This window comes from Nipponia nippon, unplaced genomic scaffold (genome assembly GCF_047370975.1).
Source record: "Nipponia nippon isolate SJK-2023a ecotype South Korea unplaced genomic scaffold, ASM4737097v1 scaffold_2, whole genome shotgun sequence".
Lineage (NCBI taxonomy): Eukaryota > Metazoa > Chordata > Aves > Pelecaniformes > Threskiornithidae > Nipponia > Nipponia nippon.
The window spans coordinates 129,632,115-129,650,953 of record NW_028262336.1 but is presented as its reverse complement, the minus strand read 5'-3'; the positions used below and the strand labels follow the sequence as shown (position 1 = coordinate 129,650,953).

At 43.6% G+C, this 18,839-nt stretch overlaps 1 protein-coding gene across 7 annotated transcripts in view; it reads left to right on the top strand.

Moving 5' to 3' along the window:
• FAM168A (family with sequence similarity 168 member A) overlaps window positions 1–18,839 on the top strand; it is a 215,274-nt gene that overhangs the window by 22,147 nt on the left and 174,288 nt on the right. The gene's annotated exons all lie outside the window — the stretch shown is intronic.

The following is an 18,839-nucleotide window of genomic DNA, read 5'->3' as shown; positions in this document are numbered from 1 at the left end:
TTTGCAGTCACGTGTATATTCATGGCAGGCTTTAATGAACTAGAAATATGAAAAATAAAAATTTATAATGCTTATCATTAAGACTTTAAATAGGAAACACAGCTCTAACATAAATAGTCAGTGTGAGGTTGATGCTATTTGTGCAAAGTAACTGTTAGAAGGGACTCATGCTATTTAGTGTTTCTCACTATTTTATTTTATTTGATGTTGGAGGATGCCGAGATTGGAAAAAATCCGGAATCCTGGGTACCAAAGAACGTAATGATGGGGAGTTGCAGAGACCCCATGTGCTGAGCCTGTGGGGATGGAGTAGGGTGCCCGTTGCTGGCGTACGTAAAGGGCCTGAGTGGAGGCGCAGGAAGACGAAATATTCTGTGTTTAATTGTGCAAATTAACCTGTAGAAGCTGCAGTTTTCAGAGGTCTATAATTCCGCCAGTTAGGGCTGATCTTTATGAGTGTAGTTAAAAACATGTCTGTAGTATCTTAACTTTGCCTCTCCTTTTGGCCAACTCCTGTAACCAAATACTCAGGTAAGGTCTGGACCTTCTTAGTCTCCGAAGAAGCAGACCAGTTCCAGCTTCTCAGGGTTGAAGTCCTGCAAAATACATTACAAGTCAGACACCAAAGGCAGAAAACTGTTGCTTGAACAATTAAAACTTATTTAGGTTGCAACGTCACCGAAACCAAGCAATGGAAAGTGGAAGATAACCCTTATTGAAGCTGTCCGTGCCAGCTGCGCGTTACGGATGCACAATTGTACGTACAGTTATGAAGAATGGTCCTGTGCGTTTAATGCATTGAAGGACACACGTCCACTTTATTTAGCTGGAGAAATTTGGGTACAGAACTACCGTACTTGATGGAAATGTCATTCTTTGCAGTTACATTTTGCCGTTCTGCTTACTGAAGTGTGCAAGAAAGAGACCTAGGATGATATTCTGACTTTTTCTAGTATCATTTTTTCGCTACAGCCTCTGTACGACATTGTCCTTGACAGGCATCACAAAACATTAAAGATGTTGCACTGACTAATCTAACATTGCTCGCTATGATGGGCTTTCGTTTACCTCAACCAAAATAGCACAGCTGTGTATAAGAAGTACAGTTTGATGCGAGTGTTTCAGATAGTATCTATAAATCTGTCCTTAACCAGTTTTTGAACTGTTTGTGTATGTGCAAATACATGCACACACCAACTCTTGGTGGTGGCCTTAGACTTATATAGATGCGTATATATGCATATATATATATAAAAGATTAGACATTAGAAAGATCTTTTTGCTTCTTAGAAAAGTAACATCCACACCTGCAATTTATAAGGGGGGTATACGATTTGGGTAGAAGTTTCACAGATGAAAACCTTTTCCCTGTTTTGAAGAAGACTTTGTATTGAGTAGACGGCATACAAAGGAAAACAGAAATAAATAGTGGAAAATACCATACCAGGAGGCGAGCATTCCTATTGCTTATGTTTTGTGGTTTGGAAATATTCTTTTGTAGTGCGAGAATAGCAACGCATCTCTGATCAAAGACGCAAGAAAAATGCATGGCTGTGGAAGGAACTGGGCTTAAGCCCCTGAAAAATGGGCCAGCTTCACTTCATCGGGCTCTTTACTGTCCATCACACGTTAGCGATCCCGTAACTCCGTGGGTCAGAGACGACGGATATGTGACATGGTCTCCTGCTGTTGATGTTATTTCAGTTGGTTGAGGTAATGTTTTAAAAGACACTGGAAAGCGTCTGCTCAGAAACAAATACGAACGTGCTCATTCACTACCAATAGAGGAGGCCGTCTTTGAAAACACATTGCGAGAAGAAGGATCATTTAAACCAATTTGTGAAAAACCAGGAATAACGATGTGCATGTCGTGATCACTTGCAACCACTTTCACTCCAAGCGTCAGTTCTAATTTTAATCTTTTATAAACCACTTGATTGTTGGATATTGCAAAGAAACGTAACCCCCTTGGAAGAAATCAAAAAGAATCCTGCTATTGAGTTAATTAGATACAAATTTGAGCGGTTGTTTTTTTTTTTTTTAATAAAGATTAAATGATGTATTCAACTATTTCAGGCTCTACTTGAGATACGCACACCTGTGTCTAGCTTGCAGAGGATTTTCCTCATTAATTAAGAGCACTTTCCTTGTGTTATTACTTAATTGGGTGTCACAGGGAACCTGATGAGACAATGAAATGGTCTTAATTGCATACAAACTAAATGCATAATACTTCACGTACTGGAGTGTTCCATGGCACGACCCCCAGCTAGTTACCATCTACTAATAGCGATAGTAATTGCTCAGTAAGAAAACGTAGCCTACTTGATTCAGTATAGTGTGAATTAACCACTTTTCTTTCCTGTAGTCAACTTTCCCCATTTATCAGACTTATTTAAGAAGTTTTCCAAATTCGGCAACATAGGGTGTTGAAATGCCTAAACAATTTTCCCTGTTTTAAGTTTCGAAAGGGGTATATGTTTCCCTGCGGTTCTGAGCCGATAACTGCAAAGGTAAAATATTACCTTTAAGTTTTAAAAATTTTGTGCAAGACTTGCTTTTTGTGTGTGTGCCTTCCAGCTGCTTTGGCCACACGTTTCTTGTCACCCCCAACTAAACCGTATCAGTCCATTTTTATTCCCTTTTGCTGGAAAAATGCAATAAGGTTTTCTTACACTTCTGGGATTAATCGCTATTCTGCTTCTTCAGCCTCTTCCATCCTTTTTTTTTTTTTCTTTTGGGAGGGTGGAAATGAGAGTAAAAGAAGGAGAAAACTTTTCCCTGTGTCATGTCTCTCTCCACTCATCTTCCTGAAGCAGAAGGTAGATGTTGAAACGATATGAATTATGGATGAAACTGCTGTAGCCCGCAGAGCGCTGAATATCTGCAGTGGAGTTAACCAGTTTTATTCAGCATTAGACAGAAGAGCTACCGATGGGGTTGGAAAAAACCCCTAACCTTCACATTTTCAGTGCTCATTCAGCCACCGTCACTAGATTCTTCCTTTTTCCCCACCCGTTTTCTCCTCTCTCCTTAAACAACGGGTCTACCTGAAAACCTTGCAGAAACTTTTGGGTTAACCCCTGTGCTTATTTGCTACTTTGCAATTGTTTACAAGCTCTGCTTGGGAAGTTAGTCCTGAATAATACCATTTAAAACTTAGCAAGGAGAAGCTGAAGAGCTTTCGAACCCTTTCACTCTTGTTCAGTAGGGTATTTCAATATAAAAAATTGTTGTCGGAGGCAAAGTTATGTTTTTCTCTCTTGGAAATGAACTCTCTTGCAGTCTGCTAAGGTATTTTTTAGATTTAGGATGAAGAGAGTCTCCATCAAGACACGGGAAAGACAAAAGCAGGGACCTGGACATGGATGGTGCATGACACAGGAGCTGGCTTCTTGTATGACTTCCAGCAAGACCTGCAGCTTGTCTGGATATTTGTTTTTCATCTCCCTGAAATGGAATGATTGCTATTTCCCTTGCAAGGCTGTTTTCAGTCTTCTTGGATAAAACCTTTGCAGGGATCAATTATAGAGGAGAAAAGTCCTTGTAGCTCTGGGTTTTGGTGTTGGTGCCACTTAGAAGTAATGGTGAGAACTGAAAAAAACCCTGATTTTTATAATGCGCTAAAGTCCTCGAGTGCCTTAGGTAGTAAGCACAAGCAAAGGTAAGAAGTGGCAGTGAACCCACATCTTGTATCTTCTTGATTTTTCTACTTTGGATTTATTCCAGCATTCACCATCAAAGGAATTCGATAGTGGGAGGATCTGAATAGATTCTTTTCTAATTCTGTTTGTTGTCGTTACACCCTGTTTAATTTTTCCTGTTGTATTTCTGCGTATAGATACTGTGCATATGGCTGCGTTCTTGGTGGGGAAGGGTGGTAGAGTTGGATTTTAGCACTTACCAGCCTATTTCAAATATTTTTTGCCTTCCTTGTATTGTTTTCCTTATAGAATAATTTGGATTGTGAGATTACTCAGTATCTGACACATTTAGGCCATATATATATGCTTCGTTTTACTTGCCCAATCAGTTGTCTTATGTCGAAATAGGAAGAATTTTAAAGAAGTTGCTAAAACTGTGTTGTTGTTGCCATGCTTATTTCTAGTCAGGATAAATGGGGAAGTGCTAGAAAATAGGAAACTGCCATCCGCCCTGAAAATTCACCTCTGCTGCTTTAAACCCACCTCTGGCTGTATTTCGATATATTCTTAGAAAGTAACGGATTGCTGCGGTAGGATCCTTAGGCTGATCTCTCTTGGGTTTGCCTATGCATGCATGGCTTGATATTTGAAATTTCTGAATGAGGGCGAGGCCGTAAGCCCGAGATGCGAGAGGATGTAATTGTGGGGGGACAAAAGCAAGCAGGCTCCCCGGAATACCTCCTCTCTTCCATCCCACGTGGGCCATTTCCAGTACTGCCAGCACAGGCAGGATTTACAAAACTCCTTAAGGTTTGCTGCAGCCGCAGACCTTCCTCTGCATCCCCTCGCCGGGCTGCGGTCGTGGGTGATGCTGCTCTTGCAGATTAGAAGTTATTCCTCTTCCTAGCAAAATACATCAAAGATGAAAAACGATTGTGCAAATACTTAAGTAATAACCTTGTCAGGGAAGCTTGACTGCTTCTATTTTTAGGATTATTGTATTTTATATGAGAAAGGGCTGCAGTAGCCATAATGCGTTTTAAATATTGAATTTCCCTTAAAATTTCCTATTTATTTGGCAGAGGGGATTTGGGGAGTCTTGTCTGCTGGGAGAGGACATGATTATTTTTTGCCCGTCTTCCTTTACCTACTTTTATAGATGTGTTCTGGATGTCAAAGCTTGCTATTTTGTCGTCCTCTTCATCTTTCCTTCAGATTCGGATGCACCTTCATTTGTTTCTGGAGAGAGATAAGTTTTCCTGTTAATTTAAGAAAATGATGGGGTTTTTCCTAAAACCCAGTGGGCACATGTGAGACGGCTGCAGGACACGGGAAGCAAGAACTGGGCCTGTCGTGACGTACGAAGGGCTCGGTGAGGGAGTAACCAGGGCCGTTCGTGCAGAGCAGAGCTGGAGACGCATGCTGGGGCTTTGCGAGGACCACCCCAGCTCTCCCGGCTGAGAGGGCACCGGGCAGGACAAGGTGCCGTTTCCATCACGTTGAGGCGCTGACTTTAACGTGAACAAGTGTTAGAAAATAAGATCAAGATTCCTATCGTTTTTAGGCTTGCTTTGCTGTACCCGTGTGTTTATTTTATGCCTGTAGGTTGTATCGTCCTTGGGCGTAAATGCAATACTTGCGGCTTAATGAAGCAGGTGGCTTGTGATGTGCAGGAATTTCCTTGGGCAAGTGCTGCTGAATCTTCAGTTTGTATTGTATCTTCTTGGTTTGTATTTAAAGAAAAAAAAAAAAAAAGAAATTTGTTTTATCCTTGAAAATAACCTGTGCCAATGTGCGGCAGCTAAGGTAGTGCTGTCTGCAGGGCTCCGTTGCACCCGGTGCATCCTAGAGCTTTCCTAGCCTGCCAACGAGTCACACAGATGCAACGAAACGGTAAAAGTTTTGCCAGGGAAAGCTGGGATGAAGAGTATTACCTGTTGGTAATACTGGCAGTGTACCTATTTGCTAATATGATAGATTAATTTGAATCAAGTTGATATTATTGCTGATTTTAATTGTATTTAAGTCAAGGATCTCAGACTGATGATTTAAAACATGTGATTGTAAACTTTTTTTTTCCTTTGTGCTTCTCTTTTCCTAAAATGAGTTTGTACTCCCTGCTTGGTACAACCCTTCAAATATTAGTCGTAAATTGTTGCCTTTCCATTTTAAAATTAGAACTCCTTTGTTTTGGCCATTGCTTCTGTGCACGCTTATTTAAACAATGACATCTAATTAGTAATTTGAGAGTCTTTGTTTAATTTTTTATTATGTAGGAAACCGAATGATACATTTCAGTGGTGATGTGTGCTAGTAACTAATGTCAGCCTTTCCTTGGAAACTGGAATTCAGTTTAATGCAGTGTGGGATGCACGAGTGTTTACGTTGATAGAACTACTTTCCGTGTGATGGATTCCTGAGGGAAAACAACAGACCTCTCTCACAACAGACTGCGACGCTCACAGCAAGTATGAATTGACAGGGTGTTTTTTGGTCACTGTAGACTAGATTTTCAAAGTCTTTGTGTGGCCCCATCCCTTTTCTGCCCTTGCTCATCCCCCCTGGCAAGGAAAGATCTCGGCTCCATCCTCTGACCATTCGGTGGTTCGGCCCCCGTCGGCATCCCCGCGCTCGCTACTTCATCCACTGTAATTTTGCACGACGCATGCAGGTGGGAGACGATAGCTACTGGTGAGGAGTGCTGTCCTGGGGCTTGTGTAAGGAGATCCTGTAGGTGAGCAGGACCAGCACCTGGCGCACATATCCAGCTGTTTGGAATCCTCAGATCCTGTAGAATAAGCCTTTTCTCCTTCATCATCAGGTAGATGATATCTTCAATGCTTGTGGACTGTTTCAGAAAACTAAAGGGTACATAAAAGCGTGAACCTGTCTCAGCTTGCTTGGTGTAGCAGATACACATCAAGCTCACTCAAATGAAAGATGCTTCTTTTTTTCTTTTCCTCCTCAGATGTGTAAGTGCTCTCTTTGCACTTGGATTTTGCCATAAATATTTTGCATCCCCAAATATCTGTGTACCCACTGTAAGGCTTTTATAACAGCATGTGTGAGCGGAGAGCTGAGCAGGGCAGCGGTAGGACCGAGGTCAAGAATACAAGGCTGCATAAAAGGCCCACGCTTTGTCAGAAGGTGAGTATTTTTCTTAGGCAGCAGCAATAACAGCAACCGCAGAAGGCAAAATAGTCAGGTGCCGTTCCGCTTTATTGACACCAGCGATTCCTAGGAGTATAAGCTGTGGAGCAGAAAGCAATTTCAGCATCTGTTTGAAATGCAGCGTACAGATCTGTTTGTCGTGTGATCCATCTAACCATCAAAACCCAGCCGGTGAATTTGTCTAGGCTGATGGCTTGTTTCCTCTGTGGAGAGGCGCTTCAAAGGCTGCCGTACAAGTGGTTGACATTCTTCTTCGCAGAGACGTGGTTGTTCCAGGAGATCCATTAATGCAACGCTGCTTACAAGTTCTTCGGGAATTTAAGAGCCCGATTCTCTCATTTACACCAGCACGGAACCGGATAGGAATTGTAATGACTCCAGCTTTTGTAGTCTGTGTACACGTCCAGAAGAAGAATTAATTTGATGGGTTTTGTGGAAATTAAGGTCAGAAAAGAATATTAGATCACCTGTGCTAATTATGAGTAAATTAGATGACGCAAATCTATCATGAGTAGCAAACTCAACGCACACTTTGAGTCCCTATGGGCTGAACTCTGTCACAAGTAAACGATGGGAGAGAAGAGAGCATGAATTGCTGAGTCTGCTTTGACGGGGCGTTGCTGAAGGTTCACTTGAGTACGGTTCATGCTGCAGAGGAGGAGGGAAGGGGATTCCTTTCTTCCTGGACTTAATCCGATCCTCGGACTGATCCTGAGCACGGCGGGCACGATGCTCTGGGGTGCCTGAGAAGAGGCTACTGCAGAGGTCGCCCCACATCGCTGTTGCTCTGCCATCTTTGTAGCTGTCTTTTAGGTAGCTGCAGGCTGCGCTTGGATTGTCCTTAGCCTCCTCTTGGCCAGATGAAACAAGCCTGGCTTCCTCAGCGTGTTCTCCTAAGCCCTGTGCTGTACGCCCCAGTCATCTTGGTAGCTCTCTGCTGGGTGTTCGCTGGTTTGTTCAATGCTGTTCTTGGACAAGGGTGTCCCTCACCTGCCAGATGCTGCCTCACCAGTGCCAAATGGGGCCAGTAATGACTTCTCCTGACCTGCTAGCTACGTTCCTCCTCATGCAGCTCAACGTGGGGTTTGCTTTATTAGAGTTGAGTGCACACGGCTGGCACATGTTCATCTTGTTATCTGCCGCAACACAGCCCCTTCAGCAGGGTTGCTACTGAGCTGGTACATTCCCAGCCTGTCCTGATGTACCGGTGATGCTGCTGGAGATGTGCAACTTCATGCTTCTCCTCGTTGAACGTTGAGATTTCTGTTGGCTCAGTCCTCAAATTTCTCAAGGTCTTTTTCGGTTTAAGCTCTTCTGGTCACGTCTGCAAATCTGCTGAAGGAAAGGTGGTGTTATTCAAGTAATTGATGACGTTTTTGGAGCACACTAGCCCAAGTATCAACCCCTGGCCGCCAACTGGATGTCGAGCCATTGGCTGTCCTTTGAGCACAGTGGTCCAGATCGTTTTAAAGCCATTTACACACATATCTTTGACTGCAATGATCGCCTTTATATGCAAGTTTTTTATAGATATGTTCAGAGTATCCAAAAAAAACCCCTCCAGAAACGTAAAATAGCTGACTTGGATTCCAGGATCCCAGATCAGGAGCGACTGATAAAATCACCCGATTGTAACTGGAAACTGGCTGAAAAATGCTCCAAAAGCTTGGAATGGAGCATTTTGGAAACACTTAATATTCACGTAAAGGCACAAAGCAACGGTGAGCCCATTGTTACTCCTAATAAATGTTCACAGTGTTTAACTGCTCTCCCTCTCCTTTTTAAGGAAGGCCCAGAAAAGAAGAGAAAACTACTTCTGGCAGGTTTGAAACAAGTGGAGACTTCCCAGGAGCTGTCTTTCAGGCAGGAGAACTGCGGGAAAGGAGCTTTGGCTTGCACTGACCGGGGTGGAATGACAGGGCAGAGCCTGGTGCTAGATAAATAGTGGGTGGGAAGCGGGATAAGGTCTGATGCTGGCAACTACAGAAGGGTTGGGAAAGAAGGGGAGGAAATGAGAGCGGTTCTGAGGTGGGTGAGGAACCGCGTGGGGCCCCTCTTTCCAGGGAGAAGGCAGGCAGCTGCCGGTCCTTTCCACCAAGCCAAATTTCGTGCCCAAACTGAGGAAGCAGAGATGCAGGAGGATGAAGAGGAGAAGGGAGAAAGGTACGTGCTGTCACCCTTCTCCCTCCTGCATCCTCCTAGGGAGGGTAGCAGAGCCTAAGATTCATTAAATCTTGACGGGTCCTTCTGATGTACGCTTGGAAAGCTCTTCTGTCTTGGCTCGGCCTTTTATCATCTACTGAGTCTTCAGATGCTCACATTTTATCTACTTCTGAACTTCATAGAACTCCAGAAAGCCTTTCAGCCCCTTTTCATATGGAATAAAAGAAAAAAGCATGGTTTGATTTCAGACCGAGTCAGTCAGGCAACAGTTAGAAAAGTATAATTAGACTTGTAATTGGAATGCGTCTTAGACAATTCGTTTTTGTAAATGTGTATCATTTACAAAGTAAATGTCCAAAGTCCAAAGTAAAGGGTCAGGAGGAACTTGCTGTGAAAGAGGTTAAGGAATAACATGTATAATTTTTAGGCCTTTTGATGCTAATGTCTGACACAGCTGGAGAGGAGCGTATCCATCTTTTCAACGACAACAAAAATCCAACCTTCAGAAACCTGTAGGTGAGTCAGGGCTTCTGCTCTGACTTTGTGTCCCAGCATTCATCCCAGGAACAGCCTTCACAAATCCATGGGGGATACTATAGCAGCAGTGATTTAGCAAATCCCCTACAAAAAAATAAAATGCCTGCCTGTGAGGGAACGGAGACCCGCTCTGCGGGAGTCCATTCAGCTTTTAAGGAAACTTGTGAGAAACGGGAGTATTTAAGGAGCTGAGCTGTGCTTACCGCAGTTGGATCCGCTCTTATCCCTAACACACGATGTACGTTCTTTATGCCAAAAGGGACGGGGCGTCTTACCCGGGCGATTACGTAGCGGTAGTCGGGATGTTTTTCTTTTTGCAATCCTTTTGTCAGGAAAGGGGGCAGCCGTTCAGCCTCAGAGGTCAGCCCGGGAAAAGGGTCTGCTTCACAGACATGTGTTACTCATTTGCTTGGCATTTTTGACACCGCTTATTACAATAGCGTGCAGCTGCTAGTTCCCAGTCTCTTGTTTTGGGCTAGGGGATTGAATGGTAAGAGAGAAATGTCCAAACCTCTTACTGGAATCTTACAGCACCGCTTGCACATGTAGCGGGGTGTGCAGGGAATGCGTTCCCAAGACTTAACAGATCCTGCATAATTACGGTTTGCCTTTATAGCTTTAGAAAAACAACTCCAGTCTGTTCGAGTCCAAAAGAATTGATCAGTGGTGCTTGTGACCGGCTGCACCTGGGTTTTACCATAATTCTCTGCCCGTTATTTATGGCTCCCAGTCTGCGCCGTGCGTGACCCAAGTTTTGTCTGCGCAGATGCTGGGGCTAGCGATGTATTTCGTGGAAGAACTCTGCGAAGGAGACTTGCGGCACGATGCGAGGATAGGCGCGGTATCGGTCAGCCACAACAAATGCAAACCCTGAAAGAGCAGGTTCTTATTTCTTGCATTTTGCTGTAATAACAGTAGCAGTCTAAGTGTATGATTAACGGCAAGAGTCCAAAAGTAGCAGGCTAATAAAATACCGCGCCGTCAAGGAAAAGCCTCAGCTTCTTGCAGTTACGAAGTCTGTGCACCAGATAGATGGAGCTTTGGACTCCAGTCGTGTTTGTGACCTACTTGGAACTGAAACGTTTTAAGAAACTGTTTGTTCAATACTCAATTACTATTTTTTTTTTTAAATTATACCGCATTATTTGGGTTTAATATAATCCTCTGAACATGGACGAATAGATAAACATTCTCTACAGAAAATTTAATCAGTTCCTGTTGTCTTAATTCTTTCTGCTAGCGAGTACTTCAGGTGTTTTTTCTTTTTCCATTGCAAAAGAACCCCACCCCAAAACCCCATAACCTTTTCCATTATGTATCTAATATTTTATAGAGCAATCACAAAGGATAGTAGATTGAGTAAAACATACTATCCATGGCAGGATTTCCCTTATGACTAAATTCAATATGAACAAAGAGGACAAGGGCAAATAACTTCACTTATTCAGGTCATTTTTCATAAGAATCATAAAAGTTAGATAGAAGAGGCCGATTAGATTATCTCGCCTCTCTTCCATCTTGCCACTTCTGGGTTGTTCTCTACAGTAACCTTGTGAAATTTTACTTGTCCAAATGGAAGAAAGATAATTTGCCTGCTGCTGATTATTATTTTTTTTTGAGTGGAAAAGGATGGATGGATTTCTATCTGGGCTAGCAAATACTTCTTACGCTTCTACGAGGCTCATTTTTAATTTCTACAACTGTCTCCTCTTCAGTAGTTTTATGGTCCTCTTTTGGAGCACTGCGATCTTATCGTCAGGCATTTTTCCTACACTTTGGCCTACGTTTTTAATTCCACCCCGTTATTCTCGTTGTTCAAGTATTGGAATAACCCTGAGGCTATCTGTAACAATTTCACCCCATTGTGTTTCTGCCCTTCAAGTGCTTGCCAGGATTAATGTACGAACAACAACAGATTGTTCTGCCTGTATAGTGGGAAATGTTTATAGTGCTCTTCAGATTAAAATAATTTAAAATCCTCTTAAAGATAGGTTTTTTTCCCCCCTAAGAGAGCTACCAGGGAAGTATATAGTAGATGACTTAAAAGCCCCCAAAACAATACAAACAAAGCCTCTTAGCAGTGGTAAAAGAACATGAATAATTGGATAGAAGCTCGTCCGCGCAGCAGCTCTGAAGCTGGTGCTGCCTGGCTTTGTCGCAAACAGGTTTAACTCCACACGCATGTTTTAATTGCTGTGCAGCTACCGAGCTTCTCGCATGCGTGAAGGAAGAAGTGCAATGTTTTTGACGTTTTGTTGCTCTAAATTACAGTTGTACAGGTAGCATTACCGTGTCCAAAAGAATACTAAAATTAATATGAGAGTTTGGAAGGAATTCGCTTATGAGAAGTATATCTGCTTATCTGCCAGCTAAAAAAGTCACCTCGCCAGTAATTTCTTGGATGATCACGGTGTTATGGTCGTGCAGAGGTGCTGGTGAAATGACAGATCTCATCTTGTTTCCAAAAAAAATCTGGATTGTGACTATGGAGCAAACGGGGATGTGCCTCGTCACTGGGAAATAGGGAATCCGTATGGTTCGATGTAGGAAAATTGTTCGGCACAATTTTGGAGCGTGCACCGTGAGGTAGGATCCTACACCAGCAGGTCCGGGGACCACACACGTGGGATCTTCTTCATCCCTTCAGTACCTCAACTGTGAATTGCTAGGGACTGAATTTTGGAGGGAGAATAAGGGAAGGGAAGGTGGCCAGCTCAGTCTGGGGGGAATTAGGTGCCTTAGTTTGTTAACATCTTAAAAAAGTCCCGGCACGTATCCTTAGCACCTTAAAAAAGTCTCGGCAGTCCTGTATTTGGACCTCTCCAGCCTCTGCTGGGTTCCTGCATTACTGTAGACTCTTGGGTAACATTAGGAAAATCAAGCAAGTCTCTAATTGATGAACATGAGATGTATTGAATGTGACAGGGAAAACAACGGAAAATGAGGATACACAGAATGAACATTTGTGAAAGCAAGAGAGGATTCTTGGAAGCTGGTTGCATATCTTAATGAAACTGATATGTTGGTATAACGAAGGGAAATAAACCTTTAGTGTACAAAAACACAGCTGGTTTAGAGAATTGATTTTTATGATATAGGTCTTTGGTTATATTTTAGTCTGAAAAATGATAGGTTTTGAGCTTGGCTCTCCTGGTCAGACGTGTAAGAAAACAATGTTTTATGCCTAACAACACGCATAACAGCCCTTCCTCTGTCTCCGTATCTGCATATCGTGTCTGGATGCCGGCCCTGGGCAGCCTGCATCCCGCTTCCCACGTGGGAGCGCAGAGCCGAGGGATGTTGTCCCCGCTCCCTGTGGCTCTGTGTTGTGAAGTTTGTCCCTCTTTCAAAATGGAAGAGGGGATTGCGGTTCCGTGGCAACACAGAGAGGTTTTATTTAAAAATACTCCTTTTTTGGGAGAGTGGTTTAACTGTGGGGTGGGATAAAACTATTACATCCTTTCCCTCCGTTCTCCATAAAATACATGTATGTAAGGGTGACCATGTACAGACTTGCAATAAATTAATTTTGTTTGCAAAAGCACTGTAATTATATGTTTTCCTGCCAGTTTGGCACAGGAAGACAAGTAAAATCTCCAGTGGAATGCCTTCCCCATGAAGAGCCTTTCTGTATGGTTTTTTTTCTATAGCTTGAGCATAATAATCTGATTGGCAAACCTTTTTAAAAATGAATGGCATAGCTTACAGCGTGAAATGATTACCTATACGGGAGTTACCGTTTTGGCATATGTGGGGGGGGGAAGAGCAAAGTGTGTGCTGCGAAGATCTGCTGGGTTGTCCTCTTCGGGAGGCTGGCGGGCTGCGGTGACCTGGAAGGCATCCAGCTGGTGTGTCTCCTTTGCTACCAGCGCTGCATTTCTTCATCTCTTAACTCAATTCCTACTCTCAGTGGCAGCTGTTTAATTCTTCTGCCAAAGATAGTTTCGGGGGGGGGGGTAAAAAAAAAGAACAGCAAAGGAAGGAATTGTTTATAATATTGGGTCTAAACATAGATGATGGTGGTGATCGCTGGTTCCATTTTTAGCCCAGCTTCCTAAAGAAATGAGGCTTATGCAGCGGTGACATCTGTTAGCCTGCCGCTTCCTCACAGATTTTGAGTGCACGGGCCAACTCCAACCAAATTTTGATTAAAAAATAAAGTTTTGCTCCAGGTTTCGGTGTTTGGAGAAGGGCAGACTTTTGAGCTCAGCGGTGATCTCTCTTTGACCGCCTGGCTGCAGGCAGTGGGGCATGGGAGGGAGATGGGATCTTGAGGAGAACTGGGTGCCTCGCTGGTGGGTGAGCCGTGATACGAGTATCAGGGTAGAGAACAAAAATGATGGGAAAACCAGGTTGCAGTAGTTTGCTGGCTCAGAGAGTGGCCTGTCCTGTGTCACTAGCTAGGCTTCCACCAGAAGGAGATGTCTTCTGCTCTCTTCCCACCTCTCCTTGTGCTAACATGAACATTTGTGGATCACTACTACTTAGGCAACATTTTTGGCCATGTTATGTGGAGCTTAGATCAGCTTAAAGCAATCGTGAAAGTGAAGCCCAGCAATGGGGGAAACCTGTTTGCGGCACGACTCGTTCCTCCCATCGCACAAAGCCGCTTTGACTTATTGAGCTTGGCTTTGGGCAGGATTAGTCCCGCTGGCTGTGCAAGTTGAGTATGATCCAAGTGAGTGAGCAAGTGTTACTGGGAGAAGAGTATCAGCCAGCACCTCAATGTCAACCATGGTGGTTGAGCAGAGAAGTCGGTGGAGTCTGGTAGAGCTTCCCAGCTTGAGTCCTCTTGTCCATCCAGCTTCTCCTGATACTCTGTGGCCGGTGAAGACCACGTTCTCCTGCCTCCACCCCCAGGCAGGCTCTGTGGGCATGCGTTCCTGGTTCCAACGGCTGTGGGAAAGCAGCAAGGCTGTGTTTTTGGAAATCGTAACCGACCTGGAGAATAAGAGCTGCGGCACAAGTTTTGGAGAGGACTTTGCCCCTGTTTGGGATCTGGCAGATGTGCAGAAATGTTTTAAGGGCTTGTAAGACTTTTGTAATGGGGTAGTAAAATGCTACGACTGCAGAGTTCTTTAAGATGCCCTCCCGCAGGCTACGGGGAGCTCCCGGCGGAGAGAAGTAAACTGATGACCTGGAAAAAGAAAATGAAGGAAGCAAGATTAGTCTGCTCGACAGGGAATGCCATCGTGGGATTTATTTTGATTCCTGGGAACGTACCAGTCTGAAAGACTTTATACAGGGAAATTCCGTGTTTTGTAGTTGGAGAGAAAAAGGTACTTTTGGTTGGGTTTTTTGTTTGTTTGTTCCTGGGTGGGGAATCTGTGAGTGCTTTGGAGAGGCTACTTTGCATGATATACTTTATTTAGCAACTGCCATGCCGGTTTGTACGATCTCTAGTGATAGAGCCTGTCCTGGGAAATGTCCGAAATCCAGAATCGTGAAATCTTTGGTGGACAGTTCACTGCTAATGGGCTCCAGATTTGTGCCAGTACCACAGGATCAGTAACAAGAGGCTCTGTGTACCAGTGCCAAGTTGCCTGAGACCGCTCTGATTTTTTAAAGTTTTATTTCAGGTTTTATCAACAGCAAAATCTAAGTTCAGCAAGGCAGGGTTTATTTGGTTAAAACCAGCAAAAGCTTGTTTTATTTTCCCTGCTTGAAGGAAACCTTGAATATGGTACGCATAACATACGCGGAAGCTAGTTATTTTTTTCAGCAGTAGATAAATTGATGTGAGAAAAAATATACAGTATTGATTTCTCTTTTCCTGTGGCTTTTGAGAGGTTGTTAATGCAGCAAGTACACAAGAGCACTCATATGTCTGTCTGCACAGTAATCTTTAATAAATTGACTTTTTTAAAAACCATTTTTAGTCTGTCGTTTCAGTGACTTGATTTGTGGAGTAGATGATATCTCCTGGCACATAATTACTCATTTTTGGGCTGTGTAAAAGGTTGGAGGATAAATTTTGATGCATTATCTGTAGCACTAAACATCTCTCCTATTACTCATACAAGTTTTTCCTCTCTGTCTTCTTCCTTATTGTAGCTGAGTAGAGAGGTTTTTAGGGATTGGTTTCTTTCAGCGTTAAAATTTATAGTACAGACACTTTCTAGAGCTAATTCTGGCACATCGTGACATAGCAATGGTCATGATCATAGCAAGGGCAATGATTTATATTCAGGAGACCAACTATTTCTTTCTCTCGGGGTCACCAACTGTGTAAACAGGTTAGTGACCATAATGTACTCCCACCTTTTGCTTCTTGTTTTCTTTTGGGAAAGAAATAACGTGCAGCAGGACACGTGGCGAGAATCGTATTAATGACAGAATGAAAGCAATTTGATAACATATAACAGAATTTGACATCCAAGGAGCTGTCAGTCCGGTGGCGTTAACGATCTGAGGATGCCAAGGACGGCAATGGGTAGATGCTGACGTGCAGCTGTACGAGATGTTTGCGCATGGTTGGGTAATCGTGTGTGTTGGATGTCCAACAGAAGCTCTTCTGAGACCGACGAACAGGTAGGCAGATGGTGACGCTTACGGATCACCGACATTCAGGGACGCTTTCTGTGCATGTGCTGCTCTTTGTTCATGCCGTTCTGGGCTTGCGGTCAAAATTTTCGGGTCATTAATATTTTCTTCCCATTATCCAGTGCAGGACTGCATTGTGTCCAGTTTCTTACGGCCTTGCTGCACATACTCAGTGCTACCTAGGATTTGTTGTCCCAAGCCACTAACGTTTTTCTTCTTCCTATATTCTGTTCCCTCCATGTCTAAAGACTTGTAGAATCATAGAATCATTAAGGTTGGAAAAGACCCTTAAGATCATCGAGTCCAACCGTTAACCTGACACTGCCAAGTCCACCACTAAACCATGTCTTGTAGGTTGCCAGAGTGGTACAGGGACTGCGTTGTCACTGGCTATGAAAAGAGATGGATACTGATTACGTTGCTCTGTGGTGTTTTATTCCAAATAACTCATCATCTTGATGGTAATTCAGCTATCCCAGGTGTCGTTACGGTGATCCTTCCTTAACATGGCTCCTCAGGCTAGGAAAATCCACGTGGGGATTTTCACTTGGTCTCTGGTGCCCTCCTACCATACCACTTGTTCTTACCCAGTTTTCTAGTTTTTCAACTTTTGCTCTTCCCGTGGTGGTTCTCAAGATCCTGCAAAATGACCGAGATCATCATCTTCGTATGGAGAAAGGGAGCATGGTATTTCCAAACTCAGATTGTTTATCCTGTCCAGATAGGAGAATGGTTGCCTTGAGGTTTCAAACTCTTACAGCTCAACTTGAATTGGTAGAAACATGAAACATTGCCTGTGGTTAGAGCTGAGCTTAGACCAGCTGAAGAAAGACTGGTGTCCTTCCGTTAGCTATGGAAAAAGGATCCCAACAAAAAAAGGAAGAGTGGTAGATGCAAGTTGTGGAATCTGGCTCCCTCTCCTTCCTGACAGACGCTACCGCAAGTGCTGCTTGTGATGTTGTCGAGTTTACCTGGTTTCTTCCTTTCGTGTCCTTGAGTCAAGAAGGAACCAAAGGCTCAGTCTGGGATGCTGTGGCAGCTTCAGATCGCCGGCATCCTTTGGCAGGCAGAAACTGAAGCTCAAGGCACCAAAGGTTTCAGGAGCATGAGACATTGATGTTGCAGAGAAAGAAGGAAAAACAGTTGCTGCTCCAGACTTGTGCTACTTTGAGACTTTCAAGGCCACAAGCAGACCTTTTGCCATGTTAAATCACAGAATCATCGAATCATTTAGGTTGGAAAAGGTCTTTAAGATCATCGAGTCCAACTGTTAACCCAGCGCTGCCAAGGCCACCACTAAACCATGTCCCCAGGCACCACGTCTGCCCTTCTTTTAAATCCCTCCAGGGATGGGGACTCAGCCCCTGCCCTGGGCAGCCTGGGCCAGGGCCTGACAGCCCTTTGGGGAAGAAGTTTTTCCTGATATCCAACCTAAACCTGCCCTGGTGCAGCTTGAGGCCGTTTCTTCTCATCCTGTCACTTCTGGTGTTATTACGTGGGATCATTTTCCTTCCACTAGCTGAGGGGCAAGCAATTCTTTGGGAGTACCGCTTGGACCTCACAAAGTCGGGAGATTCCGAGTTTCAGGGTCTCAGAATAGCTCGCAATTTACCTTCCCTATGCAGTCAATAAGACACTTTAAATTTTTATAAGGTGATGCCCTTTTTTGACCCAGCAATGTTTGCCATGGGAGCTGCTGTGTGAAGAGTTCAGTGAGGATGGAGGCTCTGTCGCCAATGGTTTGTTCCAGTATTTTCACTTGGTTATGGGGCCCCTCTTTGAGTTGTTGCCTGAAGATGATACCAGCCATATTACGCAGGAATGTTATTTTACATCTGGGTGGATGTGGGTAGTTATACACCACCACCCAATGCAAATGGGACTGTTCTTTTTATACGTTGTTATTCGTATTGATCGGAGAAATACATCAGAACTAGTACAAAATCTCATTCTCCCTTTATAACTTAAAAATGGAGGGTGCTTGGCATCTGGCAAGAGCTGTGCCTCATTTGTCCTTTTTCATGAAACAATGATGTTAATATTTTTCTGGCTTCTGATATTTTTTAATATATTTTCCAGGAGGCATTTTCTTCCTTTAACAGGCAAATGCATGATCCGTATGGCTTCTGTTTCCTTATACTTTCCTTTATATGTCCCTCCAAGCTGTTGTTCTCACTCAGCTGTTTATATCCCCCTGTATTAAGGAGCACCACTTTGTGTCTTCTTTCCCCGTTGTTGAAAACCTCAGTGCACTGGGTGCAATCTTTTGCAACAGAGTCTAAAGGGCGTAAGGTTCAGCTTTCAGTATTGTGGGGTATTTTTCCAGGACCAACGGTCCATCAAAACAGTGGCAGGTTTGTGCGTGACTTTCTCCCCCTTAAATTGCTGTAGGAAGATGTACTTTGTATTTGTCTGAATTAAACCCAGCGTCAAACTGCAGGAGATACTACGGTGCCAGAACAGCAAAGGCTGATAGAAAATGCAGAAGCCAAAAAGCCTTTCCCCCTGCACTGAAGGGACATTAAGTCTGCTTGGAGCATGTGTTGTGAGATATAAAGTGAAATTAAGGACTTTTAATTCTTGCAAGTTCGTGGCATTTCTTTTTTTTTTTTTCTGGAAATGCTGATCTTTATTTTTCACTTTTTATGTACTGTTTAGGAGGTAATGGCTTCCACGGGAGGGACTCGTACATTTGTTTGGTTGGCTTTTTATTGCAGTAGGCTTTTAGTAGGTCAAGGAAGCGCACATAGGGGGGCTCTTAAAGTGGACTATGAAATTATT